At 38.7% G+C, this 14,827-nt stretch overlaps 1 protein-coding gene across 4 annotated transcripts in view; it reads right to left on the reverse strand.

Annotated features, from left to right (window-relative positions):
• Window positions 1–14,827, reverse strand: part of CDKAL1 (CDK5 regulatory subunit associated protein 1 like 1) — a 432,072-nt gene that overhangs the window by 299,462 nt on the left and 117,783 nt on the right. The gene's annotated exons all lie outside the window — the stretch shown is intronic.

The raw sequence follows: 14,827 nt of genomic DNA on the forward strand, positions 1-14,827 counted from the left end.
AAAGTAAATAAAGTAAAAAAAGAAGTAACAAATTTACTTTTAAATTTACTTAAAAATGTTTAAGTAAACATGTACTTAAAATCATATTGAGCATTTTCAAGCTTTAACTGCTTGCCTTTGGCAGGGAAACATTTGCTAGATATTAACTTACATAATTCCTTAGCTCTGATGCTACCTTAGCACCACAAGCAGGAAAACAAAACACCAAGATTAAATGGTTAACACTGTTCATTTCATTAGTAATATTTTGACTCGCTTTGAATTCAACACTAAATATCAAGTCATCACTGAATCTTGAAACTACAGGAAGCCCTGAACAAAACTATCGGCTGCATACAAAACACTGAGATGCGAAACCTGCTTATGTTCATTAAACTTTGAAGATCATCCATTAACACATTAACCCAACACGACTACTGCATGTAATGTGCAAAACAGTAAAGAAGAGGAGCACTGAATAATTTTAGCAGATTTGCTAGGTCTGACATATTATGGGTTGCCCTAAGATCTATCTTTCACAGTTGCATGCTGTTATCACAACCTCCTGGCAGACTTCTGTCAAACTGGAACCTTGTAAATCCATGTTTTCTCCAGCAATGTATGAATTCATGAAGTGTTTGCTGTTATGTTGGAACAGGCTAAGACATGTCATAACATTTTTCAGAAAAATTACCTTATCCAAAATACACAATTGCTTAGACAATTTTATACTCTTCAGCTTGCTTGAGCTGCCTCCGAGCTGAATGCACTAGAAAAAGTGATGTTCAACAGGCACAAGGATGCTACACTGAGTATCTGGAGATCTCCAGCAAATGCAAATTTAACAAAGAAAAAAAACCAGACTGGTACCACATGCAGTTCCACTACTCACAATTTTCACTTCATACTCATAATAGGGACAAATTTATTTACAAATTATAGCTCAAATGAAATCTCACAACACACAAATTGTAATATTAAAGGAGATCACAGGCCATCTTGCCGAATACCTTGTTGGCTGCTGCACTAAAACGAGGTATTTCAAATGAAAAAATTAAATATCCTATACACAGACAAGTGTGAAATAACAGGAAAATGTATTACGCCTATTACTTCATATCTAATATAAACGCAGCAGATCTCTCTAAAATATTCAATTTTGTTTTAGTGGGACTTTCAGGAAATCTTCAGACATTCATCACACAGAGCCTCATTGGTCCTCTACTTGCAGGCTAAGGTGTATAATATAAATGCAAATCCTTCCGTCTCTTCCTTGATAATATTTCTGTGGATGAAGAATTATGACGAAATGCTAATTTGGTATATTTCTTAGGCAGGGAACCTAGCAACACATCTCTGAAATCTGCAATCCTTCTTTTCATTCAGTGGTAAATATTTAAGGGTTTTGCAAAACTTCAACAGAAGTCACCTACTTCTACGTATCCAAGTAAAAAAACCCCAACAAAACAAAACAAAAAAACAAATACAAAAATCCTACTTCATGCATTGCCTAAAAATGTCACATAGCACCATGTGACACTCCACTAACTCAAAGGATAAAAATCACTACTTATATAGTCTAACAGACTCAACCTAATGCCTTGAGGCAAGACAATAAGACCTGTCTCCAGCAAACAAAGCACACATCCCTAAGCAGCTCTGCATCTGGTATAATTTGCTGCTAGCAACAGCCGTCTCCATCTACTTGAAAACCTGTGAGCACTACAGAAGAAAAAGCTTTTATTCAAGTCTTTTTATCTGAGAAAAAAAAATAAACAAAATTTCCCTTGACACATTAAATGGCATTTTAATGTTATTTCACAGATTTAACATTTTGCCATATCTTCTGGGACTATAACTGGAGCTAGGGGGAAAAAAGTTAAACTGAATATTCTTCATGGTAAGTATTGCCTTCATTTAACTTTTTTAAAGTTGTACACGTCTCTGCAGAATAAAGAATTTTGTACACTGAGATGTTTTTGCTTAAAAATGCAATTAAGTGGAAATGTCAGAACTAAATTTTCAATCATAGTCAATTCTCATTACATCCATAATACACCGTACAGTCCATGAAATCCGCCATAAATGAAAAACCATTATAAGGACATTATGAAAATTTTTGCCTCGTTTTCAAGAAACCACTTCTCAAAATATGCATTCCAGTACTATATTGGCACCTCCTTTTAATATTGTTTAATGAGCCCTCCTCATATGAACAAAAGCCTACAAAAATTATTCTTCAGAAATCTAGTTAGCACCGCAACTGTATTAGAAAAGCCTTTATCCTTCAAAAACATGAATAGTAATGAGAATAATACCTCATAGAATCTAGTAGGTGGCATGAATAAATACATCTTCCCTTTTAGACGACCTTTATATTTTTCAATTACACGAACCTTACCTTGAACTTTCAATTTAATTGACTCGGGAAACATTTTCTGGAAATACACTCTTTTCTAAAAACTACTTGCAAGATATATATCTTAAGAGAAATCTAATGAGAACAATTCTTTTTTAAAGAAAGGAATTATTTGAGCTACTTCCTATGTAATGGGGGGGGAAATGAAAAACAAGTGAGAAACAACACGGGCATGAAAAAAGTACTGCATACAGTAGGGGACTCACAGAAGATCTGTAGTGAGATTATACTCCATTGCATAGATACAGCCATTGCAACTCTAATTGTACTAGAAGACTTAATGAAATATGTTCAATGTATTCTGCTTTTTACAAAGCAAATTTGAGAATGTAACTAGGACAGGGAGAAAATTCTGCCTAGTTTATGTGCACTTCTATTTATGTTCTTAAGAACCTGCCCAAACTGGAATATTGTGCTCACAATTTTATGTAATGTGCTGTTGCACGGTTCCTCTACTTTCTATTTTTTGAGCTTCAAGAAAATTTGGTCAGTAACATGACAAAGATAAAGAAGTGCCCCCCCCCCCCCCCTCCCCCAAAAAAGCCCCCTGTAAGCGTTTGCTACATCAGCACTGCATGTATAGCAACACTGCTGGGCACCGTGGCAGCCAGCGCAGGAAGCTGTACCACTTTTTCGTGATTCACACAGCTACTCAGGTGGAAACACCATAGGAGAAAAGTTAAGGACCTTTCCCTGAGGTTCAAATCTGAGAAAAGCACTTAAAAAAAAAAAGAAAAAAGCTAAAGCAGAGAAGATGGGCTAAGTTCAGTGGAAGACAATCTGTGACATCAAAAGTAATTGCTAACGTGCTCTTTGCTAGACAGAGACGAGAGAAGCCAGATCATCACTGCTCACCTGCCCTTCCGAAAGCAGAGCTGCCCACTGGACTTTTATAAGCTGTGAACTCTCAAGTGAATGACTCTCAGCTTTCAGAGAGCCACCATTACTACTCACCAAGGTATCCCAGCTGCACGGGAAGGCACAACAGGCATCTGAAATCAAAAGCAGGCTGTTCTGCAGGGAGCAAAGCTGGCAAACTACAGACTGGTCAGCACGAAACATGCAATTTGTTAAGTGTTGCTCTAGTACCAGGTATGTGAAACCAAGCATTATACCTACAAACCCCATTTTTTTTTTTTCCTCCAAACCCCATTGTTGGTGGAATTAAATAATCAAGAAGTGTTTAAACAATGAGCAGAAGGCTGCCTGTAGCAGCAGGACTAATTAACAGTCAAATACAAGTAAGAGAAGAAGCAAGAGTGGAATTTTCAGCAAAAGCAATGAATTATGGGGAAAGTGCTTTACAGGGAGCTTGTTAAGCTTTGCATTGGTAGTTGGGAAATATTCATAAAATAATAAGAGGAACTATTTCTAATGCTACAGTAAAACAGGAAGCATCTTTGTTGCCTGAAATGAAAATGGAAGTGTTTCAACCTGAATCCTACCAGGCAGATGACAACTGACCACACTCTCAAGGAAGTTTTTACATCAATGAGCTATTACAAAACACAGTACTCCCCTCCCCATTGTTGTACCAGCACAAACCTGGCAATGTTCAAATTAAGATGTGTTCAGTTAAACCGAATTGTGCAATGCACCCGTGTAGTCTATTCATGCCATTCTCACGGCCTTCTATTACACAAAATCCACAACGCCCCTTATCGGGTATTTTAGAAAGGTGTAAAGCCATAAATCAACGGGAAGTTTGTGTCTAGAAATGCCCGAAGAAATGTTAGTATACATGAAAAAGTTCTGCTAAGGCAGCTCTAGCTGAATACAGTATGAGCTGGGTATATGATGAGATTAGGCTGCCAAAGGTTATAAAAAGTAAAATTGGGGGGATACTACTTCCCAGGCTGTAGAAATGATGTTGTGATGTCTCTGGGGAAAAAGAAATGCTATTTGGCTAAAGATTCAAATGTTGTGAAAGGTCTGCCAACTGTCTCATCTGCTGAATTAATCAGTAGGAAGCCACAAGTTTTAAAGAGAGTGCAACATCCCTGGAATGAAAAGATGGTGCCTGTACAGCATCTGGAATACATTCTTGAAAACCCATAAAATCACACAGCTATTTTTTGTTTGAAAAATTACAAATGGTAACTCAAACTGTGGCTTTACAGGCTTTGAGCCAATCTAATGTCTTATTACTACCCAAAGGCTTGCTTCCCACCCTCCTTGTCTGCTATTGCTGTTCCCACCTTTCTCCAGCTCCAGCCCCTCCTCTTTCTCATTTCTGGCCATCTGGTATCACTCCTCCTCTGCTCCAAGCTCTGCAGCTCACTGGACCCTTCCAGGGCCCCATTTAACTCACTGATAGAGGAGAAACCTATTGAGCCAAGTTTGGGGGGTTTTTTACCATTATATTCCGTTAAGTTAGCTCATGGATGAAGGGCTACAGTAGAGCCAGAACAGAGGTGAAGGGAAAGCTGTTGGGAAGGAAACAGAAAAAGAGAAGGACATGGGAACAACTTGTTTCATCTATGGTGAGCTTGACAAGTCTCGTCACACCTCCGAGGTCACAATATGCTGAGCGGCATGGGTGAATAAAAAGCAAAAAGGATGCAAGAAACTCATGCACGTTGTGCTTTCGAGGTTAGGGACAGCCCCATGGTCAAAGGCGTATGGAAAACCTGAGGAAAGCTTGTCAACATTATTAACTAGAGCAGAACCACTCGAGCCTACTTAGGCCTGTCAGCTTGATTGTACGCTTCCACAGCGCCCAAAGAATTACCGTATTTTCCTTATGAGGCATGTGAAGATGTAAAGTCCATTTGAGGATGGTAATTACTGGAGTTTACTAAATTGCTCTGAGGACCAATGTCTAGCGAAGCAGCCCTCTAGTTACCATGCTGCATCCTCTGAACTTGTCTCCTTTGGCAAAAACCATCAGGTAACATGGAAATACTCCAGAGGAAAAAATAAGTTGCACGTTCTCCTCCTCACAAAAGCAAGCATATCTTTTCTGACAATACTTCAAAAAGACATAAATCTCTTTTGGAGTCCATCAGACTCCAAACTGAGGTTGTAAAGATATGCCCCAAGCAAAAATAAATAAATAAATAAAAGCATAAAAATATCCCCCTGCAACAGAGCTTTTCATAAGAGGTGTTATGTCAGCTCTGAGAATAACCCCAAGACTCACATGTTACGTATCAAATTATTCCCTAAATTTCTGAGAGGACATACCTGAGGAAGAAAAAGCGTATTTTATCTACATTTGGATATTCACAGCATCTGCATGAACAGGCATTACACTTCTCGCATCTTTCCTGCTCTCAGAAACAACACATTTGAACACACTACTCGAACTTCTGCTTTTCACAAGTACAACAGATTCATCCAGGCTTTTACGGCAGACACTTGCGTCCATCACACTCCAAAATGATGGGTTAGCAGCTGCTTCCAAACTACAGGGAATTTTCCCAACACAGCTTATTGCAGTAGCTCTCATATCTTGGTTTGAGTGGAAACTTGTTCTCATCCAGCTACTTGGCATGCAAGTGAAGTGACTGCAGGTTTGTCTGCAAAAGGCAATCTCATTTTAAACTCTAGACCCAGTCAGATCTGTGCCTGAGTTTTACTCAAATTTTCTGTAAATGTAACTTTATAGGCAGCAATTAAAGATGCAACAGTTATTCTTGGGCAGTCATTACTCAAACAAATACAGTATTTTAGTGGTGGTGATGGTCTTTTCTTCCTGCAAACACTTTCAAAGTAACAGTACAAAGATTTTATCAAATTGAAAAATCAGACCAGGATGTATTCAGGAAGAGGATGGGATGAAGGAATAAATCCTAAATCTTACCTTGGCCCTGGCCGATAGTTTTTGTAGCCCCAAGCAAGGCTGAATTGACCAACATCAGAGGGGAAGCTCCTTCCCCAAGAACAGAGATCTACCAGGATGGCCTTTGGGCAGGCTAGACAAGAATGGTTACAGGCCAGCTGCTGTCCCTCCAGATGATTAAGAAAATCAATTTAAAAACCAATATACCATAACTTTAAAGCAAATATGCAAAACCAGTAAATGAAAGTTATCAGCCTTACAACAACAAAACTGTTTGAAAAGGGAAAATGTAACTGATGACAATCTGCTCCTCAAAAAAATTCATCTTGGCTGGTGATGAACAGATTTTTACTTGTTTGCTAAAAAGCATATATATTTTAATTTTTTTTTCTCATTATTGCTAAGAAGTCAAGTGGGGGTTTTTTCTGTTTATTTAAAAGATTGAGAGACCTTGCCATAGAACAGAAAACACTAGAGATTCAGTACAAAATTTCAAACCAGGAAGTTTGCCCTGCTGCTGACACTGTATTCTTAAATTCCTGATCAGATGCCATAGCTTTTGGGCTACTGCTATTCAAATTAAAACCCTTCCATCCAAATGATAAGCACTCTTGGGCAAGCTTTTCCCACAACTCAATTCTAGACCTGCTTGCTGACCTGTGGAAGAATAGGTTTGAAGTTTTTTAAGCACGAACAGGATAGATGCTTTGGGGGTTGTATTTTTGGGCCTCATCTCACCTGAATCAAACTTTCTTCCTTTATTTGGGGTGCATCGGCTAGTGCCTTAAGAAGAGACCAAGCTTAAAAAATTTCATTTAGAAAGCTCTAGGATTTAGGTGCTACCTCCAAAATTTGTTCCTATTTGTATCACTTTTTTTTCCCCCTTCAGTGTGGGGGAAAAAAAAAAAAAAACAACTAACAAGAGATTCTCCCAGGCAAGTGGGCTCTGTAGTGGAAAGAGTACACGAACTAATGGAAAGTTATTTCTAGGAAAGGCAGGTAAATTAAAGATATGCAGGGAGAGAAAAATAATTACCTCTCTAGTCAAGAGAAACATTCTTCCAAAGAGTATTTCTGAATGGAAAGAAAACTAAGGTGCTCCAGCTCCCTCTGCAAAAGAGTTTCTCTCCGCCTTGCACGAAGGAGCCCAGGAAAAGAGTTTTCTATGCATCAAGTTCAAAGTTTGGGATACTTCCCCCCGGGTAGTATCAGCAATATGAACACACACACTAAGGCATATAGATTTTGCTACATCCCGCTCTGTTAGCAACAGCGTTTGTCCTCTTAGATAGTTAAACAGCCTAGGACCTGGCAATCTGCAAAGGGGCTATCGGAGCAGGCACCAACACACCCACTTGCCAGTTCAAACTTCCCTCCACCTCCAGCCAAGTGAACGGTACAGTCTGCCAGGACTTGTTAGACACCATCTAACCTTCACTAGCTAACGCAGGTGACATTTATGGTTTGCAGAAGGTATTTGCTAAAACGTTGAGAAATAATTTATTTCTGCAATACTTCACAACTGTTTAGGCTCCTACCATTCTTCTTCAGGCAAAATGGTAATGAATTTGCCTTAGATGCTCTACAAACTTTGGTTTTTATGGGGGGGGGGGTTCAAGCATATTATTGGTAGGATGCACTGCTATGGTCCTGAGGCTCCTTCACTGATTTCTTACAATCATAGAATGGTTTGGGTTGGAAGGGACCTTTAAAGGTCACCTAGTCCAACCCCGCTGCAATGACCAGGGACATCTTCAACTTGATCAGGTTGCTCAGAGCCCCGTCCAACCTGATCTTGAGTGTTTCCAGGGACGGGGCATCTACCACCTCTCTGGGCAACTTCTTCCAGTGTTTCACCACCCTCAGAGTAAAAAATTTCTTCCTTTTATCTAGTCGAAGTCTACCCTCTTTCAGTTTAAAACCATTACCCCTTGTCCTATTGCAACAGGCCCTACTAAGAAGTCTGTTCCCATCTTTCTTATAAGCCCCCTTTAGGTACTGGAAGGCTGCTGTAAGGTCTCCCTGGAGCCTTCTCTTCTGCAGGCTGAACAACCCCAACTCTCTCAGCCTGTCCTCACAGGAGAGGTGCTCCAGCCCTCTGAGGCAAAAAAAGTTCTTGAGTACCTCAGCCTTCTCTGTCCGTTGTTACCAATTGCCAGTCATGTTCATCACGGGGGTACACTTTCTTTCACCTTCCTTTTCTGGCTGACACACCTGTAGAAGCCCTTCTTATTATTCCTTCCATTCCTTGCCAAGTTCAGATCCAGCCGCCCCTTAGCCTTCCTGACCCCATCCCTACACAACCGGGCAGCATCCCTATACTCTTCCCAGGAAACAATGAAACAAAAAATATCACTGCCGACTGAAATTTTTCTAGGCTATCTTGATCAATGCATGTAGACAACTATTAAAAGTAAACATACTCCATTCTTCAAATAAAATATTCACAACTCTCTAGATTCTTACTACTCACTGAAATTAAATTACTTAAGACCACAATTAGGCAATTTTAAATGTCTTGGATAAGGTTGTCCTGCTGTAGTAGGCCCTTTATTACTGATTCTCCATTCAAAACCTTTAACTTACTTCAGTAAAATCTGCAAAAAAACCCCATCTTGTTTCTTGAACTCTGTTCAAGGCAAATACTAAACAACAAACATCAGCCAAGACACTCCTAAACAGACACACTGGACTAGATCACATCTCCATTTGTGACCAATGCAGATTTACAACCGAGTTCAGCATGTTGATTGGTCTTCTGGTAATACCTGCAAGTTTAAGTGTATCACAAAAATAATTTCTAAAACAACATTTTCCATAATTAATATTTTGTTTGTTTTATCTATTTGTGGGATTGAAAAAACGAGAAATGCTTATTTCTTTTTCTGTTACTACTACTTCAGGCATCCCCAGCACTGGGTGCCATGTCTTTCCCCATCCTTTTACTTTAGCTCTCTGGGGACAGCACGAGTAACTTTAACTCTGAACTTCTGAGGCACAGAGTACCAGATATTTTGAAGTTCTGCCGACTCAGCCTTGCAAAAGCAGAGGCTGCTGGTAGCCACACGACCAGGGAAGTGCTGCAGGTGGCAAAAGCTGGAATTACCTTTAAAAAAAAAAAAATTAGCAGTTTCTGCATAGCCTTGAAGCTTTATGTCCTTTAGTACGTATGTGACAGGTTGTAGTAAGCTTCTAAAAATATTTCGCTATCATTCTACATCTCCAGTTTCATGCTAGCCTTTCTTCAGCAACAATCTAAGGAAATCAGTGGTGAGAGAGTTTTCAGAAGAAGCAGAAATTACTCCAAACCTACAGCAGCAATTTTGTCCTTTCTCTTCACCTTCTACCACTACTTTCCTCCTTCAAGCATTTTTGCATTCTATTACTTTGAAAAAGCAAGACTTCATTCTCTCCCTTCAAACTTGAAAATTTAATCCTATTCTTAATTTTTTTTTTGCATATATAGATCGTTTGATCACATATACTCGTCTCAACACCAGTGAAAGGAAATCTCTTGTAAATTCACTTGGAAGGGGACTTTAAACTTCTGACAGATTAAAAAAAATGGAAATCAAAACCATTACAGTGAACTTTTATATAACCCACTTGACTCTTATTCTATTCCTCTGTTCTTTCTACACATATTCCTGTAGGAACTATAATATTCTACTGTAGTATTTGTGGCATCTCTCTCCTTTATGTTTTGTTAACTGACCATTTATTCTACTTTACCTTCCCAGTCTTCCCACTCTTAGTTCTATTCATCTCTTTAAACATAAAAGAAGTGCAGTTTAGGGCATACTATTATTCTAATTAGTTTGTGAAATACTACACTGCCTCTCAGGTTCAAAGTCCAGGCAGGCTTCAAGTTACATGCATGCATGGCCAATGGTTGTAATGTAAAACCTTGTTGATACAATGGCTAAAAAATGAAATTACTGTTAAATGAAAATTAAATAATCTGATTTGGTTTTCCCCGAGAGGTGTAGTATGCTTCTCAGTAACAGACTACCTACAAAATTAAAAAGGGATCATCAAGAGAGGTTGCTCTTCTAGAAGCTATTATGAGCACACTTTTTTTTTTTTTTTTTTTTTTTTTGGTAAGTATAATGCACCGGGAAATTTTTTCCATCAGGTAGGGAAGGTGAAGATCCAAAAAAGGGTACCAAATTTACATGGGCTAAACACCTGGAGCAGTACATGGTACCAACAATACTGTTCTACTGAGTCATCAGAACAAAACCCCTGAAGGTTTCTATGCTGCGTCTGACATGGGACATTCTGATAAAAAGTCGAGGATAACAAAGGAGCTAAGAACCAGCTCATTTTCTCTTGGACACCATCAGGGCAGCTGAGGAAGAAAAGCCACAGACCTGAAAGGCAGCCAATATTCTGACCATCAAGGCTTCTTTGTTACTCAAAATCAGGTAACTACAACTACTACATGAAAGAAAAAAACCTAAAAATCTTCTCAAGAGCCACTAAATATAGTTTTCATCATATGTGCACAGAAGACTGTCAGAAGCTATCAAACAAAGACAAGGGAACAAAATTCAATGAAGTAATTTTTTTTAAAACAGTTAGCTGTTTCTAAGTGCTTTTTCCCTTATGGAAACACTATGAGAGCAGCCACACTGTGCCTAGTTTTTGTCAGGAATTCTGCAATAGATAAGGACTATATCATGGCGTGATGAAACAGAAACAAGCAACAAAGAACAGAGCAGAAACAAAAAAGGAGGTTTAGCTCCTCAATACTGGAACCTTCATTCTGTCCAAACTGCACTGTATCACGTTTTTATTAACTTTTTACTCTTTTTTTTTTTTTTTAAATTCTTCCAGTAAACCCCAGTAAGCTCTTCCTAATCTAAAGAGATGAGGACTGTTTTATTTAATTCCTATTCATGATCATAGTATCTGAACAGCAATAGAAGTAACATACTACACAGTATAATGTCTCTTATCCTCTCTGTTTAACCTCTTTTTTATAGAATCAGGGAAATGTAGGTTGGAAAGGACTTCTAGAGGTCATCTAGCCTAACCTCCTGCTCACAAGTGGACTACTGACAACATCGTTACCCAGCCAAGGCCAGAAAACTTGCTGTCACTTGTTATGTCTTCTGGCCTGATCAAGAAAAGCTTGCTTCCATAGTCTTTGCAGTTGCCTTTCAAGTAATTACAGACTACTATTAGATAATCCACTAGCCTCCTATGTGCCGGACTCATGACAGCCTGACCATTTTAGTAATCCTCCAACGGACCTGCTCCAGTCTCCTTGTACCTCTCAATTGCCTCCACTGCACCCAAAACACAGTAATCCAGGTGAAGCCCCACCAAGTAAAGAGGAATAAATGCCCTCCCTCAATCTCCTGGTCATGTTTGTCTTATTCACAACTGAGAGCAACTCCTGAGAGGCGGTTCATGTCCTCACCATGTGTCTTGCATTCTTTGCAACGGGCTACTTAGCCAACAGCCTTCTCTCAATAGATTATGAAGCTATGGTAGCTAACTCTTCTTTAATATCTTTAATTTCTCATTGTTTTATACCACACCTGAAAGAGTGGTAAAGGCCCAAACAATTCTCAATGGACTACATTTTGACATACCTATTTGTTGGACAAAAAAAAATCTGGCTTCTGTATTGGTAGAACGTCTTAATGCTTCTACACTCACACAAATTCATCACAGTTCCTGAAAGCAACGGACTCCTACACTGCTTTAACTTGTTGCTTTAGAAGGACCTTGCACCACACGTTACCATACAAACTGAAGAGATATTACTATTTTCTTGAGAGACTGAAGCTTTGAGTCTGTGATTACATGTACAGATTCAACAGTGTATGATGATTATTTAAGAAGCTAATCCTACTTCTGAAGAGAAGAAATATGATTTTGTCTTTTTCTGCTGAGGCATTTTTAATCACATTATCAAAAACAGAACAAAAATGAAATTCCCAGGTGACTTGAACGATGACTGCACTTTGCTTTTGCTTGTACACTACTGGAAAAATTCTCCACTCAGTTGTTGTCCCTGATGCTTAAGCATGGGAAGGGAGAAGATGCTATTAGAAAGCAGGAAGCTCAAAAGTGCATCAAGCAGGGTAAGATGGCTTTAGTGCTCTCCCACTGTGAGGTGGGACTGATCGGAGTAGCTACATCTGCTCGTCACTAACAATTTATGCAGCATGCTTGCTTCCATTCTGGTTTAGGCTTTTTGATGTGAATGGCTGGGAAAACATTTGCAGGGGGAGTGCCGAGAGAAGGAAGAGAAAGAGACAAGCCCCTAGAAGTAGCTCCAAAAAATTAACACCAGTTTAGTTATCTAAATCTAGTTCAAAATGTATTATTTAAAGAGCTAAAAATTGTAACTTCTATCAGAGCTGGAGGAATAATTTCTCTAAGCATATTAGCTTGCCTAAGAATGTTTCCTAAAATAACCAAGATATCATTCTAGTAGTTTTCACAATAGATAATATTCTACAAGTTCAATACGCTGCAAGGCATTTCATAGGGATAATAATAAATGTATGGGCTCATGAAAGTTTTAGGTCACATGCATATCTGAAAGGTCAGAACAATTTAAAGGAATCAAGCAACAAACATTAGCTCCTATGTCTTAACACTAAACATTTCTAAGAAACAGCAATCCAATGTGGCTTGAAAATATACATATATATATGCACATGACAACAACTACTTTACTCCCAAAGCTCTATTTCCCTTTTTTTTCTTCCAAATTTCCCATAAACTTTAATTCTCACAGATTAATACCACCATCTTTATAGCACCTTTTTACCTGTACATACACATAGAAGGAATATTCTGTTTTTGAAGAGGAAGCAGACTCTAATACTACACAGTACTAAGTTTGCAGCATATAATCAGCAGCAGTAACTATTTGAGCACAGTAAACCACATATAACACTTCACCAGGATTTCACAGTTTTATCTCCCATCCCAGCTATCAGGAATATCAGGAGAAAGACCTCATTGCAGTGTGCTATTGATCAGTGGCTTTTTAAAGATAATCTATCATGACAGCAATGAATAATTTTTAAAGGTTATTTTGCAAGTCCTATGCACAATGAGCTAGGTGCTTTACAGATAAAGTTTCTGTAATGTTCTCTAACCTTTTTCTCAGTCCCATTTCTGATGAGTGATCACCCACAGGTCTGTACAGGAAATGGTGGCAGACTCCAGCTGCATGTTCCTGGGGCTCCAAACTTTCTTTGTATGACAGATTCATGCCCTTCGTAAAAGAAATCCATCTGCTCCTACCAGGAGTTTCAAAGAAATTCTATTCTACAGTTCTCAGACACTGCAGAATTTGAGAGGATGGGAGAAGTGCTAACTGCACAACTTACACCTCTGAAATTTGCTTATATTTTTCTTCCAAATTTCCGTAGTGACTCAAGTACATTTTTCAGACTCTGATTGCACTAAGTGTATAATATGTTTTCTTTTAAATATCACTTCATTAATAAGCATCATGATTTTTTCCTACCATAGCCTATATGCAAAGATTTTAAATGTTAAATAGGTAATTCTTACAGTGATTGAGCCTTTATTCTGAACAGTCTACACACAGGAAGATGTTCCCCTGACATCAAGCAGAAGTTTGTTTTTAAACAGGTGCCAGAGGGAGTCAGAACTTTTCTTTTAAATAAAGCTCAAATTGGGAAATTGAGCATCACACTCCCTGAAGCTCCTTTCAAAATCTGAGCCCCATTCACCAACTTTTCACGTCTCTTGCTAGCAGACAACACACTCCAGGTTTCTCTAGCACCCAGGGGAGCAAAGTGTGTGTTAACCTTATTTGAGACAATACAGAACTCTGTATCTGTAGGACATAGGCCCACCTATATCAGCAGAAGGCTGGTTAAATTCTTCAGTAAGGAACAGTAAGCATGTACTTAAATATGTTACATGCATACTTATTTCAAAATACACGACAGAATTACAGAAGTAAAAAGGTAAGTTCTGCATCACTGCTACCAGCAGCTCAACTTGATGGAATTTTTTTTATGGTATCTTAGATTTAACAGTATGAAACACTAAGGAGCGAACACCTTAGGTTGCTTACCGGGTTTTAATAATCCCTTTCCATGGAGCTAGACAGTGCTGCACTGCTCACTTGTGCTTTTTTTTTTTTTTTTAAATTAAAGCTCTTACCCTGTTCTGTGCCCTGATCATGGGTCAAGTGAAGGCCAGATCTACTCTGATGACCTTCAGAAGACTTAAGAGCCTTCACTCCCAATGCACTCTCCTTAAAATGTTGTTACAGCTACATTCTCCGTCCCTACTCCCATGAGCATACCAAAAATTACTCTTACTTTCCGCCTCCGTTCACAATATATATCAACTTACGGAATACCCACTTACTCTATGATTTCTGCCAGTATTTGCCACTTTCTGAAAAAGCTATCAGATGTTATATGCAAGAGCATCTTCCCCCCTGACGGGAATTAGGCAGGCTCAGACAAAACCCTATGTGTAAAGCAAGATTAGCTTAAAGAGATATTGTACTATTATACTTATTTTCTAAACTATTTCCCGCTCTACAAAAATAGTGGTATCTAAAATAACACTGAGATGGATAAACTGTGTTTCCACCCAGTTTGAAATGTCTTCAGTATCAGAAAATCACA

This window comes from Harpia harpyja, chromosome 1 (assembly GCF_026419915.1).
Source record: "Harpia harpyja isolate bHarHar1 chromosome 1, bHarHar1 primary haplotype, whole genome shotgun sequence".
In the NCBI taxonomy this organism is placed as follows: domain Eukaryota; kingdom Metazoa; phylum Chordata; class Aves; order Accipitriformes; family Accipitridae; genus Harpia; species Harpia harpyja.